Below are 18,466 nucleotides of genomic sequence, written 5' to 3'. Positions count from 1 at the left end.
CATAATTGATTTTTTCCTTACAAAAAACATAATCTACTGAAAACTAAAACAGTATTGAAAACTTTCCAAGTAAAACTGGAGATACTATTTTGTGTCAGGTTTTTATATTGCCCCAAATTTCTCTTGCAGCTTGAAACCTTCTCCTCATCTCAACTCTAGTAATCGCCTATTTCTATGAATGTTAAAATGAAATCTGCTCAGAAAATCAAAAATACAAAAAAAGGCAGGAAAAAAAACCAGCAAAAAAACCAAACCTATCTTGACATTCTTAAAATATGAACTACTTATACTTTTAGTACACCCAGTTTTTGTCAATTGTCAACAGAAATTATTAAGACATTCTGTTCCACAATACAGATAGCATCTTAAGGTTCTATTACTTGCATAATTGGAATTTGGAAGTTCTAATGAACTCTAGTTTGTACAACACTGTTCATCGCAAGTATGGACAAGAACAATTTATAGAGTTATATGCTTTTTTACATTATGCAGAATTAAAAATGACTTCATTCTGACAAAGACTGATACATCTAAAGTGTTCATTGTCAAAAACTATTTGAGTAATTACTGGTTTTCTGCTGTTGAACAAAAACTAAAGCTACTTATACAATAGAAATTTATTTCTGGAGGCTTTATTTTATTAGTATTCAGCTTTAAGGGATCTGAAAAAAATTACATTCTCTGAAGTGTTTAGATCATGTGCTCACGTTTTAGATGTGAGATTTCTACTTCTTTTTGCAAACACCTGATGTGATAGCCATCTGAAGTTACACACTTAGTTATTTTTAAACACTGCTATAATACAGCAGAGGTAAAAACAACTTTGATTTCCAAGTGATAGTTTCAGAAGAAACTTCAGAAAATTTGAACCACACAACAGTCTCAAGACAAAATCTTGCTGCAATAATGACCAGGTCATTAAGGTTTCAGAAGACCACACATTTGCTGAAAAACTATAATAAGAAGGGCCAGAGTTCAATAGCATTGCTTCATATAAAGCAGCGTCTCTGAAACTGTAATTGTTTATATGTTCAGAAGAGCCATGGGGAAGAATAAGAAAAAAACCAAAAAACCACAAAAACCCCCAGAAAATTATGCCCTTTCCATAAGCTATTTGAAATATTTCATAAAATTCTCTTTATCTCCCTGGTACACCTTCCCAACCTTTAATGGTTGGGATCAAAGATCTTAGAGGCCTTTTCCAACCTAAATGATTCTGCAATTCTGTTCTCAGCAGACATATCAATAAAGTGTTGTCTGAAGAGATTCTCAGCTCAGATACAAAGCTATGTTTCTCTTACAAAAATAATTTGGTATGGTAAAAGGTTTTTCCAAGATCTCCTCCCACCAAAATTAAATCTATACACAGTACCCATTTTGTATCAATATCTCATGCTTTTATTTCAGAAGTTTCTATTTTAACTAGAAGTACACTTCGCCTGTACAGATCACTTTAATGTCAGAGGGATTTCCAGATGCTCAGCAATTCACATGCACAGAACCCTGCATAGAATGAGTACCTTACTACGGCGACTTCAGGGCTTACCCAACCACCACCATGGTTTCTGAAAACCAGACTCTAATCATTGACAACTGATTAACTCATTCAATCACTGATAGGGTGATACCTAATCACCTTGTCTATTGTATTAATGAGTTACTTTTTGATTATATACAGGACACCTCTTGAGCCTTTACAGTTCATTAAGTTCATTTGCCTCCTAACCAGAGCTTATTGCAGTACCTGTGTTTAATTACATTTCCCATCCTTCTTCCCTCATAGTTCTTTTTAAAGAAGTATGGAAGAGAAGGGCACATGTAAGGGAAGAAAAGTGTGGGCAAACTGTCTGGTCAATTTAAAGCCTAACACAGCCATAGGCAAAACTAATCCAAGAAATGTATTTGGATGTATCTTTCCAAAAAAAGAGCAAGTGTTGTTCAAGGCCTCTGCAAGATTGACATTGTACCCTTAAACACATGGTGCTGACTTCGTATTTTCACACACCAACTCTTGTCTCTGGTGAATACTTTTGTCAAAAATGAAAAAAAATAATTGTTTACATACTTCACTTGACATATCTGATACTTCAATAAGAACTCTGCTACAGCAGAATGGAAAAAAGAAATAGCTTAATGAAACCAACACCTGGAATAAAAAGTTCAAAATGCTTTGGTACAGCAGACACATTTAGAAACGCTGATAAATTCAATTTCATTTGAAAGGTGATAGGTGGCTGCAGTTTTGCATTTCAGTTTCTGAACCTTGAAATCTCTTCTTCCCACAAAAGGATGCTGCTTCAAAGCCTTTCTGTCTGGAAATTAAAGCACCAGAATAACTGCTACAGGAGGGGCTGCCAAACTGCTCCAAATGAGCCAGCGTGCCCAGCACCTTGGGCTGTTTGATGCGAGGCCGGCAGCTGAACAGATTGGGCCACGTGTGTCCCTATCCCCGCATGCACAGGAGCCATCTGGAAACAAACAGCTCAATCATGAAAGAGTAAAGATAACGAGGAAAATTGCAGCTTCCTGATTAAAAAAAAAAAAAAAAAAAAGAGATACTTGCTTACCTCATTATTACTGTTTTAAGACTCACAAAATATGCAGGCTTTCCCTTATCTCCTTCTGTAAGTATCCTTTTTAACAATCACATTAAGAGCATCACCATGGAAAACAAGGAGTCATTTATGAAAGGCAAGGGCTAGCACATCATTCATCTGCTGTTGATGCATCAGTCAGAGGTACTGCAGACCCAGTAGCCATGCAGACAAGCAAGTTTCACTGAAGGCTGCTGTCAGGTCAGTGAGACCTTCCAAGTGGATGCCTAAATACAACTATATTTAAGGCCACACCAGCCTCTGTAATACTCAAGAGAAACAGCAGCTGGAGGAAAGAGACAAGAAATTAAACAAACTCAGCACATCATCTGAGATCACATTCTGACCATCTTCCAGAAGAGCAGGCCAACAACAAGCCACACTAACAATGTGCTATTTAGCTTGGCCAACTTCACAGCAACTCCAAGCCAGCCTGTACCCCAGCACGCACCTGGGGTCCAGCTCTACCAGCAACAGCTATCAAGAATCAGCCCCAGCTGCTCTGAAGTTTGGGACTCCACCTTTAATGAGTCTAATTAATTTACTTTCAAGGCAGCCTGACTCCAGATTGCGCTGTGTTTTCCAAATGTTTACCATAAAGCCAAGGGGAAGAGATGCCCTCTCCCTATGAGCCTCGACATGGTCCTGGGGTATTCCTCCAGTTCAGCTGCTGCTCAGCACCAATCCCTGAGAAGGGGAAAGATCAGTGCCTGCTCCCAGGAGGGCTTGGGGAAAAGTCAAAAGGGAAAATACTGCAGAACAAAATATTCTGATTGAAAACTGAACCAGGATTTTATTACTAAAACCAGTCCTTAGATGAAGAACTAAAAGATGGGCGTTTTTTAAATACCTTTTTTAACATGAAGTGATAGAGAAACAGAGATCATTACCTTCATTAAAAGGTGCTTTTATTTTCTTATTCAACCCCTCAGTCTTCTAACATAAATTTTCCTCTGCCACTGACAACTTCTGCATTATTTATACAACGGCCAAACTATAATTGGCCTCTTTCACATGGGTGAATATCAACATATGGGGGAGAAATAGGGCAAGGAGAGAATGCAGATAAGTGACAATTCCCATATTTGTAGAGAAAACAGTTGTATTCTGACAGCATGACAGATTTTAGATATACTCTTCTGCATTTATACATAGTTGATGTCTACCTTATAAAGGTTCATTTAGCTATAAAAACATCATGTTTAGATATTGAAACTCTTCAGACTCAGAAATTCTTATGATCTGTGTCAACAAGACAACTGTTTTGCTGTGATATAATACTTCAGAGTACTAGATTTTTCTTTCTATACCACTCTAATTTAACTTTACTTTAGCTCTAACATGAAGATACAATTTCTACTGTACCATGAAACCAATAGCCAATTCCCAATGTCTAGAGGCAGAAATTACATAAGCTTAAAATATACATCCTATTTTACTCTTCACATTGCCAGCTTCCATTTTAGCTTAATACAGCACACTTTATTCCCTTACCACAGCAATTCATTGAAAAAACCCCAAACATTTACACCTTGAAGCTTTAATATCACAGTATATTCCCATGTAGAGATGTGATGCCATGAATTAAGAGGGTCATACTTCTGGGATGTTCTGGTTCACAGCTGGAACAGGATCATCGGAACAGATTTTTACATATAAATGACACAAAGCCATTTGAACAGATTTTGCACTACAGCTCAGAAAACATGATTTCATCTCACTCACAAACTGCAGCTTTGAAGTAGGCTAAGGAGGAAGGGAAGCGTTGGGTGTACGCAGGGAGGCAAGCAAAGAAGAACCAAGCTAACCCCTAAAAGCACTGTGCTTGTTCAGGTGCAAAACCTACTGCCCTTCAGAGGGGGAAAACACACACTCTAGCAACATCTGAGCTGCTGCTGTTCTTGTCTCCTCCCAGAGCTTTGCTGACCAGAAGAGAGGCAATTCCTCCACTCTGCCAAGCGTCACACCACTTCTGCAGACCTGCTTGGTTCCCTGAATGCTTCGGGCAAGATCCAAAGCTGGAGCCAGCAGCACTCTCCATATCAGCTTTCATATTCCATTTTCAGAAAACATCGTATCTTTTAACTGTTGTAATATAAGCTGTCTCCCCTCACAGAAGCCCACTTTCATCAGCACAGAGTGGACAAGTCTGACTTCAAACTGCCCATAGCTATATATAAAATATTGTCACTCCTGCACAATGGACCTTTATTTACAATTTTACTGACTAGACGTCCATCTTTCTGCAGAGCTGATAGTAAAGTTTTCATTATTTTCAAGATCTCTACTTTAAGATATAAAGTTTATTCTTTCCTGACAGCACTGCACAGATTCTGCAGAAAGATACATTTACTTTTCTATTCAGCAAAAACATTTATCTCCAAATATTCTTTTTAAACTTAGACTCTTACACAAAGTTACTGTACTACTGAGGTTGATACACAGCAGTGCAGGTTTACTGACAGGACTCAATGATTTTACAGGTCATTTTCAACCTAACTGATTCTGTGATTCTCTATTCCCCTGAATCAAATACAGTAACACTAACTGCAGTAAAATAAGTAATTTAAGTCCAATTTGAATTAGGTATTTCCAAATACACCACCACCCACCTTTTGATCAATTATTTTTTTTATTTTTATTTTAAAGCAATTTTAAGCAGTCATCACACACTAGTTGTACACATAATGCTCCTCTTCATAGAAAAGATGGTATTGTGGTTAGCTTGGCTCCAGAAAACCGGGGTTCACTTCTCAGCCTTGCCACAAACTCTGCATGAGCCCTTAGGCTCATCACTTAGGATTAAAGTGTCCCATGTCAGGTGTCTAAAAATTGGCTGATTAAGTCTCATCTAGTGATCTCAGACTTTTTACAGTCACTGGAAAGGAAGAGAGCTTCAAAGAGCAGTCCATCTCACGTCCGGAGAGTAGTCCATCTCACACAAAGACAGATGCCTAAGGTAGGTCAAATGAATCACCTTCTGGAGGTATTTAAACTTAAATGACATGAATCCTATCCTTAATCTCCCTCTGCCATTGATCCCCATCTGTCATATTGGATTTATGTTTCAACATATCAACAGGACACTAGTTTGACTGGCTTCTACTTAACATAAATGACTCTCTGTTATGTACAGATTTGCATGCTTTATAAAAAGGTAATTCTAAAATCTTTACCTGCAATCATCATGTCTGTGTTCAAGACAGCCTACCTGGGCAGCTGTGGTTTTGGCTTTGTATTTGTTTCACCCATTTATGCTGTCACATACCAGAGCAGGACTAGATGTTCTCCTGTATCAGCCTCTCATTGAGAGGGGGAGCAGAAATCTCCAATAATTGCATCAACCTCCAGACAGATGACCTGGTTTCTGTATTGGGGAAGCTGCTGTAGCAGAACTTTGCTAATTCTCTTATCATAAAAACTGCTTTCTGGTATGAAACAGCTAGTCTCTTAAGTATTACTGAAGCTGGAATTAGTTTATCTCCTTTATGCCAGATAAATTCCCTCCTGGCCACAGAAGGCTAAAAGCCAGTCCCTTTGTACCATCCCACCTGTAAATAATTCAAATCTCAGTTGTGAGCACGGTATTATACATGAAATAGCTTTTTTCAGTAGCAAGCCAAACAGTTTACCCAGTTTTCAACCAGAAAATGGCAAATCAGATTACTGGAAAACAGGAAACTTTTTCATATATAAAACTGAAAAATTCCTAAGTTATACCACATTGAAGGTAAAGAGGTTGTAAAGAGTAACTCAGCATAGTTTCTACTTAGAGATCTAAACTGGATGTCCAAGTCCCCTAGTATGAACAGTACAGCCTCAATGACCAGCAAAATATATCTAGCAGAATGCCTAACAAACAAGCGTTCACCTTTTCAAGTATGAAGTTTCCATGACACAATTAAAATCCCTTTTGAAGAAGAATGATATGGTTACAGCAGTGAGTTGTTTATTGATCTCTGGGGGCCTTATATAATGGCACTTTTTCCAACATTTGGGCTAAATTTTATTTTTACTTTTTTGCACAACTGTCCATGTCCCCAGTCAAAGATCTGGATCCTATTATGCTAAGCACACTGTTAACACATTACAAGATTTGTCATGCCCTGTTCTAAAGAGACTGCAGAGCAAACACTGCTTCTCACAAATACGAAGCAGCTCTTTATGAAACAGCTGTCACCGGTTACAACCTACATTTGGAATTCACTGTGTTAACAGAGGATGTGGAGAGCTAAGCCATCACACCTAGATCTTTTCCCATGTGTCCAGACAAGCAAGCAACTTATAAAAACAAAATAGGTTTAAAAGTCTGTTCTAAGTGATGGTGACAATAAATAACTTCCAGTATTCCAATTCAATCATAAGTGCTTTGAAGGGTAAAAAAAGTAATTCTGTATTTCTGGGACCTAACTCAGCTCATCTAAAAAAATATGATTCACTAGAAATACACTAACAAGAATTCTGGCCTAAGAATTGGAATTCTGAGCCAGAATTGGAAGCACAATATTAAACCAAGTCCAATGGAAAAAAGTAACATGGCCCGAAGCAGTTGCTTTGTAACAGGAAACAAAATTTCAGCATGCATTTGTTTCAGGCTCACTCCGTGTGCCTTATCTAGGGAAAAACCCATGTGTATTTACTACTGTTAAAACTGAGAGCAACTGTACATGCTGTGACTGTATTCATATTCGCAAGGGTGCTGGCCCATATGGTGAATACGCTTATTGCATATTAGTCTTAGACACTAACTTGCTGCAACGAACCAGCTAAGGTTTAGTTCCATCTCTGCTGGGCTGTGTTTGTGTAGGTCATCATCTTTACCTCTGCAAAAACAGGTGTAGAACTTTTGATCATCACTGATGAACATACAGCCCCTCCACTAACACATTTTGCTGCTAAGCCTACTACTTTTAGTTCCTCCCAGTCTTGTTACTCATGGGTACAGAAAACTCATATGCCCAATAATAATGAGGCAAGAGCTTCAAACTACAACAAACTTGACTAACCACAACCAATAAACATGCTGATGGTCTTTAAGAGAGGGAAAGTTTCAGTACATTCCCTTACTCTTTTTTTTATAAGTGCTACAGCATAAGATAAACACTAAGCACAGTTTACACTCTATACGATACACCTCTTAAAACTTTTTAAAACCTAGAATTTATTCAATACAATTACATCTAAGTTTGACTGAAGTAACTACCTTTAAGTATCTGAACAGCACTACGGCTGTAAGCAGGACAGGCTGAGCTAATATTTTTCAAAGTTTGAGGATATATTCTTACATTACCTCATCAGCATAACCTCTATGGTATTAAGAATTATCAATATATTTATCCCAAAAGGACACACAAAATAGCCAATATTTGGCCCACTGCAGGACAAAACCTTGAACAATTTGTTAACTTATAGAAATCTTCATGAATATGTCTTCAACTAGGCTCCATACTCACTACCTCCACCTATGACTTTTTGTCTGCACTTGAGGTCATCCTTTCAAATTCACACATTCGTCTACTTTAAACACCTACAGCCAACATCGTGAACTATGCCAAGAGGTTAGGTTTTTACCTCCCCAGTAAAGATTCTTTTTCTTCATCACAAAAAAAGTCACAGAACTAAGTGGAAGAGGGCAGTAACGCCACAGAGTAAGGCATGCCAGATGATAATCCCTTCCAGCAAATAATTTAGCTTTATTCTAAGTAATCAGCTAACACCACTGAATTCATACATTGTTTTAAAAGTAGCTGAAGTGAACAGACATTCTAAGAGCCAAATTTCAACACAAATCAAATGACATGTTCCCAGTATCACATTAGTATCAGAAGGAAATTCAAAAAAGCTATAACTAGAGTAATATTGACAAGCTCCATTAAAATTATGCCAATTGTTTTTCCTTTCACTTATATGGAACACATACAATTTGGAATCCCATCAATGAGTACATATATACATGAGTTATCTGGAAAGGTAGAAAGAGGTTTTGGCTTTTGGGATTCATTTGAATCCTTCAATAAGTCTCTACTATGCCTGCAAAGGACTGGTTCATCACCTTTAACAGACATTTGGCTGGTTGTTGCTTTAGAATTTAATCAACACTACATAGATAAGCAGTGCTCAATTTAAAAATCTGAGCAATAGCTGCTTGATATCAAGATAAAATATTTATTACTATTATTCTTCTTCTAAAATGCTGATTTCCATAGTGAGTTTTATGCCTTGCTCACTATAACAGAACTTTCATATCAATATTTAATAAGAATAATTGATTCTGAGTAAACAACTCACAATTATTAGCCAGTGTATGATTTATAAAGCCAATATTTGCATATCGAATATTAATGTAGGTCCAAGTCATTACTAAAAATGGACACATGTTTTGAAGATGACAAGAGCAAGAAAGTACTATAGTATGTGACTTCAGGTGTTTTTGTCCCAGACAATTTTACTTTAAGTTTTCACTTTCAACATTTTCTCAACAGGCTAGAAGAGTGGTAAATACATATTAATTTTTAAAAAAGCAATATTTCAATCCTACTATGTAGAATTTACAAAAATAAGGCAAATATACAAGATAAGAGCAGCAAAGGCCTTATGCAGCTACAGGACATCATGAAGAAGAAAGTGACCTCTGTCAAGGTCACATGGATATTGCCTGGTGTTTCTCTGCTCTAACTAACAGCTGAGCAAGCTAACAAAGCATGAAGTAAGAAAGCCAAAACTGACGAGCAAGTGCAAGGTAGCAGCTTGTTGTTAGTTTATGAAAAGAAACTATGAAGAAGTGAAAACTGTGGAAAAAAAAAATCCACTGACACTCTTCATAAGGAAATATTAGCATGATACAGTTATCAAATGCAACAGCGTAACAAACACATCTTTAAACATTTGGGTTGTTAGAAAATACATAAACTTTAATTTCAGGATCCAGAAATCCTGAAATTCAACCATCACTCCACTAGCAGTCAAAAATGTGTTTGTCTTCCACCCTTACCTGGACTAGTCAAGGACATCTCTTTGCAATTCAGTGGGAAGACACTCTCAAAGCTAACTCTTACCTGCCTTTTCAGTTGAGTTGTATCCCTCTCCTAACAGACACCTCTTTTCTTACCAATGCCACCAATTAACCATCCATAGCCATGTAGTACACATGGAAAGAGGACATACGAGATGCCCACCAAGACAAGTTTATCCTGGTGCAAAGCAGAATCATGACAGGGTTCCCTGGCTCAGATGCCAGGCACAAGGATTGACACCTCCACAGCCAGCTCCAAAACAGGTTTAGCAGAAAACTGTCCCTTGGGTAGCATCTCACTGATGGCATCGAGAAACTAAGGCCTATTTATGCAAGTCCACGCAAGTCCACGCTAGAATGATGGGACACAGGACATTGGTTCTCCCACATCTTAAAAGAGTAACAGGCATATTCTTTTAAATCAAAGTTCCTAGTAATAAACTCAATTTATAGTTTTAGGACGTATCAGAGGAACAAAATAAATGGAAGGAAGTGTCATCGACTTCAATAGGCTTTAAATCGGGTCTCAAAGATTAACACCAGTTAGATAAACAAACAAAAATTTCTTGTCAGTAACATGGGACAAAATAGGATTATAACATACAAGGGCAGCTTAAAGGAAGTTCAGACAGAACCTCTTCACACTACACAAGTAACATGTCGCAACATCTTCTACAACAAATACTATTTAATCCAAGAGACACAGTAGGAGTCAATAGCAGCAAGTTCAATGGGTTGGTGATTTTAAGGTCAGAAGGACAGGTGATTACCTACTCTGTTCTCATGGATTAACACAAATCAGAAATCCAGCAATTTCACCATCAAATCTAGAACTTGTACCTGGTCTAGCTAAAAGGAAAGAAAATACTGATCTACAGACTTCAAGTAAAGGTATCATCTCCTCACTAAGGTGGCTCACACACTTGCTACTCCGATGGAAAAACATTGATACCTCATTTCTAGTTTGGGGTCTTGTGGTTTGTGTGCCCAGCCAGGCTGCTGTGTGACCTTTTACATACCAGAGCATAATTTAATATGTTCACTGTGTGGGCATCAAGGAAGCTCTCGGCACATACAGCTTTCCAAAGAGAATGGTAAGCTTTTAGGACTTCCACTGAGAAACAGATTGGGCACATCTCAAATCACACAACTCAAGTCCTTCCTCTAAAATAATTCTAGTCATGTGGCATCCTTTCTGAGATGGGCATCTTTCCTACTCTGAGCAGTGCTTACAGATGCATATGGCTTCTTTGCTCTTCAAAATTGGGGCAGATGATGATCTCCAGATGTAATCCCCAATTCTTTTCTCAGAGCTAGTATTTAGGGAGACTCATGATTTTTTTTTACTGGAAGTAGGCAAAAGTATTACTGTTTTTCACTTTGTTAAAACACATATTCAGATATTGTAGGATGAGAAACCAAATTAAATCAGTTTATATTAGCACTTTTCCCAATTTTATTAAAATTGGCACAAAAACCCCAGAATTACATTCATGAATATGGATTTTGTATTTTATTCCAGATCATTGTCAAAGGTAATGAAAAGAGTTGGAATAATAGAGATGGCAATTCCTCATACACTATCTCTTCTGCAATCTAGTACATGAAAAAAAGAAATCCGTTTACAGGGACAACGATGCTGTTTTACACCATTATTTTTATAATTAGAACATTACCCTAAACTAAATCAAATGCCTGACTAAATTCAAAACAAGCTTACAATTTCAACAAGAAACACAGTCCTTTTTTAATCAGAAAAAAAAGTTTCAAAACTATTTTGATCGGGGTGTATGTATATCACACAATCCTTCTTTAACCCTCAACTATTCATCAATATATTGTGTCTTTTATCAACACATCACATCATCAAGTTTTTCTTAAGTTATCACTTTTAGCCTTTGGAAAAAAAACAACAAAACAAAACACCACACTCTAACTGCATTGTTACATATTCTTCTAAGAATTCCTCCCAATTCTAATACATGTTTATAGAAATCCAATAGAAATAAATTATTATAAAGAAATACTGGGAAAAGGAAAAAAAATTAAAATTACATGCTACAAGTGATCCTTAAGTGTTCCAAATAAGAGTTAGGTCTAGTGTTCACCTGTTAACGTACAAATGCACAAATTTTCTAGGAAAAGCATGACTGAGACAACATCCTGAACCAAATAAACTATTTGTCATGGAATCTTTATTTCCAGACCCAAGGGAATGGCCTGTAGTTGTGCCAGGGGAGGTTTATGCTGAACATTAGAAAAAGGTTCTTCACCCAGGGGGTGGTTGGGCACTGGAACAGGCTCCCCAGGGAAGCGGCCACAGCACCAAGCCAGAGTTTAAGAAGCATTTGGATGATACTCTCAGGCACGTGGTGTGACTCTTGGGGATGGTCCTGTGCGGGGCCTAAGGGTTTGACTTGATGATCCTTGTGAGCCCCTTCCAATTCAGCATATTCTATCATGCCTTGTGCAAAAGCACTCCAATTATTTTCAACTGCACTATCCACGTGGTTATTCAAACACATACAGATGAGTGAATTCACACGTAAACTCCTGTCTCTGAGCCAAGCCAGGCAACTGGTTACCAGCTTTCCCACGTAGCAACTGTTACACCAATTTTTCAGCCACATATAGAAAAATAATACCTTAAGATAAAGGTACAAACCAGAACTTGCAAGCAGAATTTTAACCAATTCATTAAAACATTACTGGGCAACTTTGAGGCACGTATCCTCATGTCTTTGTGGTACTCATGTACGTAGTCACTACAGACATGGCTAGAGTATTAAAGCTACTTCAATACATTTGGCTACTGTTATAAATTCTGAATAGTGTCCAGGAAACTTACAGACAGCAGCACTAAAATAACCAAATTGGTTTTAGCCACTCCTAAATAAAATTTTGTTTCCTGAAAAATGGTTTATTACTATAATAATTCAGAGTCGATGAATACTAAGTCACTTGGATAAGTTTTTGTGACATTTTTTAAAATTTGTAAATTTTCTCCATTTAGAAGAACCTTTTAAATATTAGTAGTTTATCAGATAATTACACTGCATAGGAGAAATTCCAGATTTATTTTGTGCTCCGATACATTTCTCTGAGCATCTTTAGGGATGACTAGAAAAGAGAAATGGCATCCTGTGTTTGCAATTCTCTGAGAATTTAAAAGATGGCAACACCACTCCCTCTAGTATGGAGAAGGAGAAGTGCTCAGTGCCTGCTGTTCCGGGGAAAGACCTCCAGACTAGTAATGACAAGAAAACAGATTAAGAAAAATGCTCAGCTCTCTCATAACACATTCATGTGCTACTCCTTTAGTCACTTAAGGAAAACAATAGAGAAGTCAACCTCTAAAACATACTGACTAACATTTGTCAAAAGTAGTACTTAAGGAGACATTCTTATTATGGCTCCTATCCAGTTTTCAGTCACTGCAGTCCTCAAGGGAAAAAAATATTTTCAAAAAATATTTTTAAATATTTTATTTTTTTTTTATTCAAACAAAACTTTTTCCACACACTGCTTGCACAAATCGCTCAGCTGGTCTGTCCCTGAAAGAAGTTGCCTATAGCCTGCTCTTAGCATCTCACCAGAAGAAATCATGAAAAACCCTTGTCAGTTGTCCTCCTCCTATGCAATCTACTTTAGTATCCGGTATTTCTGTAAAAGATCTAACAGTATAAACACCATTTCCTAATCCCCCTTTTTACCGAGGTATATTAGGGAGGAATAAAGCCCACTGTAGCAAAGATGACATTTGTACTTAACAATCCTGAAAATATGTTAACCTATTTTGTTTATTTAGTCTGGCAAATGCTTTTATTTAACCACAAGTATTTTTAGTAAATATCAGCAGTAAACACGAATTGATAGTTGGCTAATGAGCCTCCCTTATCTGTATTTCTAATTAAGGTTCTTCCTAAACACCAAGTTATGTTTAAAACAAACATTCTACAAAGAATCAAAGCAAAATCAAACGATGAAGTATTTCTTTGTGGAACTGCACATTTATATGGGCACCTCCAGCAAACGGAAGGAGATCATGGGATCCATGCGTAATAATTCCTCCATGCTTTTCTTCCAGACACGCAGAAATATTTTCTTTTCCTTTTTATTTGTATTGCAAACTTTAATGTCTCTTCCACAGCAGGTAAAAGAGGTTGTATGCACTCTTTATTCAGAACACAATTCCCAGTAAAGAGTTTATCTGTGTGTTTAAATGTGCATATAAATATAAACCCCCACACAAGTATTTTTAAAATTGTAATCAGACTGTTGAACTGAGAGGAAAAGATCATGATATGCTAAATAAGAGCTTCATTTTCATGTGAGAAAACATCAATTAACTGAGTTCTGTACAGCTGAGTGGCTTAAAAACTTCAGCCAAACACTGAACTGCTCCTTTTTACTTATTACAGCCAACCCTGCCAAAAGACCATAAAAATTGATTTTATGTTTCCGGTGTCTCTCTGCTAGCTGGAAAAATATAGATTCTTTTTCCTTTAGGTTTCTGACAAACAGAACCTTCCCTTATCTCACACCTTCTCAACTACTACACTAATCAACACTGAGCATCTTCTCAGTCAGCTGTTATATCTGATTTAAGTTATGATTAAGGTAAGAGAACATTTCAGATTGTTAAATCAAACACTGTTTTGTATCCATGGTTTTAAAGGGCTTCTTGCCCACCCGTGGTACAGAAAAGGCTATATCCCACTTGTGCTGCTATGACATACATGGTAACAGATTATTTTTCACATTTGTTTTGGAGAAGTGTTAGATTTGCTCTGTTAGTCTGTGAGCTACCTCTTTAAATTCCAGTATCAATCCTTAAAATGGATTTAGCATCTTTTGCATCAAACATTAATAAGGCTCACTTAGGCGCTCTTAATGTGAAGGAAAATTGGGCTTGTATGAAATGGCTACACTGGAACATTTCATGCTTTTGCAAGTGCAGGAGTATGATTATTTCCTACAGCATGTCATTATCTTATGCCCTGTGGTTCTTTTTTAAATTATCTCTTCTCACTCAAGCTGCCTACACTACATTTTTAAGCTATATAGTTTCAAATTATGAATTGCATGGATGCAAATTTTGAGCAACTATACCACATTAAAGTATATTCCCCTCAGACACTACTAATAAAACAACAAATGCAAAAAGCTTGAAAGAAAAAAAGATACGTATTTGACTCAAGACATAAAATCAGGTCATTTGTTTCCAAGACAGACAAGAAAATACTATTCTAGACACATGTGCAATCTCCTTACACTTCTTCTGAGCAGGTTTATTTAAGCTTGGCAGGAGATGTCATTTCACATCCTCACAAAGCAAATTAGTTCACTGCTTACTTGTCCTTGTACCCAAAAGCTCCCCCTCCCTTTTTCAGGGACACTCCTATAACAACTGCTCATCTGTAACTCTAGATGTCAACTCACCAGGGAAAGGAGACTCCCCTTGGGTCTACAAATACCATCTTCCACTTCTTAGGATGAAGTAACTCTCACGGACAATAAAGCAGTTTAAACAGCACATAATAGATTAACATGCAACATGGATGGCACACTGCACAGCAGCTCTGAGGATGAGTATCACCATTGCAGATTAGTAGTCTATTTGTCTATAACATGTATGTGTATCTAAAATTACTCTACTGACCTTTGTACAGAAAATATTATTTCAGAGCCATTGAAATATTGTTGCACTACAACATTTTGCACTGAGTTTACAAGGCAATAAAGACAGAACTCCTTCTTCACCCACAAATGGCTATTAAAGAAGGAAAATAAAACTTGACATCCCCAGACAACCAAAAGAAATGATTTATTTGGATGCCAACATCTGTCTCGAAATTGTGGCCAAGTGCTTTTCTGTGCTCATTTAGGACTCAACTTGGAAAGCTTTTCAGTTACATTTACCTAGAGATTTCTCTCTACCCCTTCCCATCTGACAGAAATCACTCAGCTGGGTCTGATGAATAATAGCAAAAGGCAGCTTGTATCAGAGATGATTGAATTACAGATTGTTGAAAGTACCACACAGGCTCATTCCAATGACTACATTTAATTTATTTACTACACTGACTACCAGAAGTCGGTAGTCGTTTGATATCTTTATTTCAGAAGACTGGAAACAAAAGAAATATTCATATTCTTTGCCACTTTCTTACTACTGTCCCTAGTAGAGTTTGATAGCCAAAATTAACTTTTAAACATACCGTGTGCGTCTGGGAACCAGACTAAAACGTACCCCACATCAAAGCAGGGCAAGCAGCATTCCGTAAAATGAAGGAAATAATGTCAAAGAAAATGAAATTGCACGGAAAGAAAACGCGTTAGCCTGGTAGCCTTTCTAAGTAATGTGGGAAAGGGTTTTGTGAATTGATACACAAATGATGATTAGATATCCTGCGGTCCAGAGGGAAGACCAGCGCCGGCGGGGGCACACCGCAGTGCCCCACCGCTCTCGGCAGGGACGGCCGTCGGGACAGACCACCCTGCCGAGGGCGAGGGCACAGCGGCGGCAGCAGCCAGGTGACACCCGGAGAAACAAGTTGGCTCGGCGACCGCCTGGGCGCCGGCTCCGGGCAGCGGCGGGGAGGGATGGAGAGATGCAGGGCGGACAGCTCCCCTCTCCTACAGCCAGAGCGGGGGGTGGCGACAGCGGAGCTCCGCGGGAGCGGCGGGGGGGGGGGGGGGGGCGCGGGCGCCCCCTTTGTCTGTGTCGCCCCTCCCGTAACCGCCCCTACCCCCGCCGGGACCGCTCCAGGGGCGGGCCCCCGCCCCCCGGCAGCCGCGGGCAGAGCCGCCGGCCGCCCCCGGAGCATGTGCTCTGCCCCCGCCCGCACAGCGGGCGCCCCCCCTGCCCGAGGCGACGCCGCCCGGGCGCGGCAGCGGGCAGCCCCGGAGCTCTGCCTTACCTGGCAACCGGGTCGGGCGCTCTCGGCTCGTCCTTCAGCCTCTCCCCGCGGCGGCACCTCCCGGGGCGAGGCTGCGGTGCACGGCGGGGTGCGGGCGGAGCGCCCCCGGCACAGCGGGCCGGTTGCCCCGATCCCCTGCGCTCGGCGGGCTGGCGGCGCGCCGGGCGTTAAGTTTGAGCGGCGGTGTCGGCCGCCGGCGGGCAAGGCAGTGCGGGACGGGCGGGGCGGTGGAGGTGGCACGGGGGCTGCGCGGCGCCCGGAGCGCCGCCACACTGCAGCGTCTCCAGGAATCCCTCCCGCGAGAGGCAGCCCATCACCCCCGGCCCAACGCCCTCATTGGCTGCGGGGCGGGGACACGCGCCCGGGCCGCCAATGGCGTGGCGCCCAGCATGGGTGGAGCCGCCGCACCGGCCTCGCCCATCCCGCGGCCGCCCGGTCTCCGTCCTCCCCGTCGGGCGGGGCCGGGCGGTGGCGGGCGGGGGAGGAGGAGGAGGGGGACGAAGAAGAGGGGGAGGAAGAAGAGGGGGAGGGTGGTGAGGATGAGGAGGGCATCCCCGCGCATGGCGGGCGTGGCTGGCATTCCCGGGGCTGCCGCCCGGCAGCACGAGGCGCTGTGCCACAAGCACAGCGACCGTCGGGTGAGCGGGGTGCCCCGGGCAGGGCGCGGCAGGAGCCCTCGCTGGTAGGTCGGCGGGAAGCGGAGGCGGCGGCGACCCCCGCCAGGCGTTGTTGGTACTTTTAGCGAGCCTACGGTGCGCAGCCGTCCCTCTGTGGCGGCCCCTGGGCTGCTCGCACCGGGCAGTCGCGACTGAGCGGTGAGTCGTAATTGGCCTGTGGCTTAGGCGAGAGCAGACCGTATCGCGTGTTCAGGTAAGGACGTGCAAGGGTTAACTTAATTCCCTTGATCTACCCACTCTGAACTGGAGCTTTGATTAACATTGGTCTGCAAAATGTAACTGTAGCAAATTCAATTAAGGAGAGCACATTTCTTCAACTTTTAATTAGATCTACCCTATTTGTCTAATGTTTAATATAACATAAAAAGCTGCTCAGGTTCCAAAGGGAAATGAAAATAGATTTAGATGTAAGCTTAGGTTTTAAAAATACAACAGACTGAAGTTCTTTGTTCCTCGGCATATATTATTACTGCATCTATACCCTCAAAGGCACAGGAGGAAAACAATTTTACCTGTAAAATTGCAAACATAACAGTGTGGTATTTATGTAACAGTTTCCTATAACCTTTAATTAGTCACAGGGTACCAAACATACAGGTTGTAGCCCAGGTTTGATGCACTACTGTGCAGGCTACTGCTGGATTACAGTTGTTCTAAGAAAACTTGAGAAAGTAGTAATATATCTCACAACTATTTAGTTGATTTCAGTTAGTACACGAGAATGAAATTTATCTACAATTCATCTTAATATGATAAATAGCAGTGTTGGCAAAGAGAGAAGCCCAGCAAAGAGCAGAGCCCGTATGCCATCATTAGTAGGTAACTGAGAAAGTAATGGAGCTCCCAGGCTCATCTCATAGGTGACTTACTATGCCTTCAAATGAATTTCATCCTGCAATTCCCCACCCATATTTTCATGGTGGGATTTGCCTCTGAAAGTCACAGCCCTTTTCCAGTTCAGTTTGAATACACATTTTCTCATCACATCAGTGCTAGACATGTGTTCTTAGGTCTGTTAGGCAAAATACCAGTTTTTCTTTTATGGGCACATTACATCATAAGAGGGGAAAGGACAACAAATGCAAAAGAAATTATGTTCTAAAAGTTTTGCTGAACTATGGAAAGGAGAAACCACCATAATTTAAACTGCATGTGTAGAAGTGGTCTCCTGTGCCTAGATTACCCTGTCTGATGTAAAATTGTTGCTGTTTTCTCTGTCCCGATACATTAGAATTTGAGGACTATTTTCTCTAGGATCAT

At 40.1% G+C, this 18,466-nt stretch overlaps 1 protein-coding gene across 3 annotated transcripts in view; it reads right to left on the bottom strand.

Annotated features, from left to right (window-relative positions):
- SYT1 (synaptotagmin 1) overlaps positions 1–16,773 on the bottom strand; it is a 348,639-nt gene extending 331,866 nt beyond the window's left edge. For 2 of the 3 annotated variants that reach the window (XM_032688528.1, XM_032688529.1), the window contains exon 1: positions 16,530–16,772. The gene's annotated coding sequence lies outside the window, so the exon portion shown is untranslated. Of the gene's footprint in view, positions 1–16,529 lie in introns of all 3 variants that reach the window. The other variant, XM_032688530.1, reaches the window with a different exon arrangement.
- Between the last annotated feature and the right edge of the window lie 1,693 nt (positions 16,774–18,466).

Source organism: Chiroxiphia lanceolata, chromosome 5 (assembly GCF_009829145.1).
Source record: "Chiroxiphia lanceolata isolate bChiLan1 chromosome 5, bChiLan1.pri, whole genome shotgun sequence".
NCBI classification, from domain to species: Eukaryota; Metazoa; Chordata; class Aves; order Passeriformes; family Pipridae; genus Chiroxiphia; species Chiroxiphia lanceolata.
This window is presented reverse-complemented; position numbering and strand designations above follow the sequence as displayed.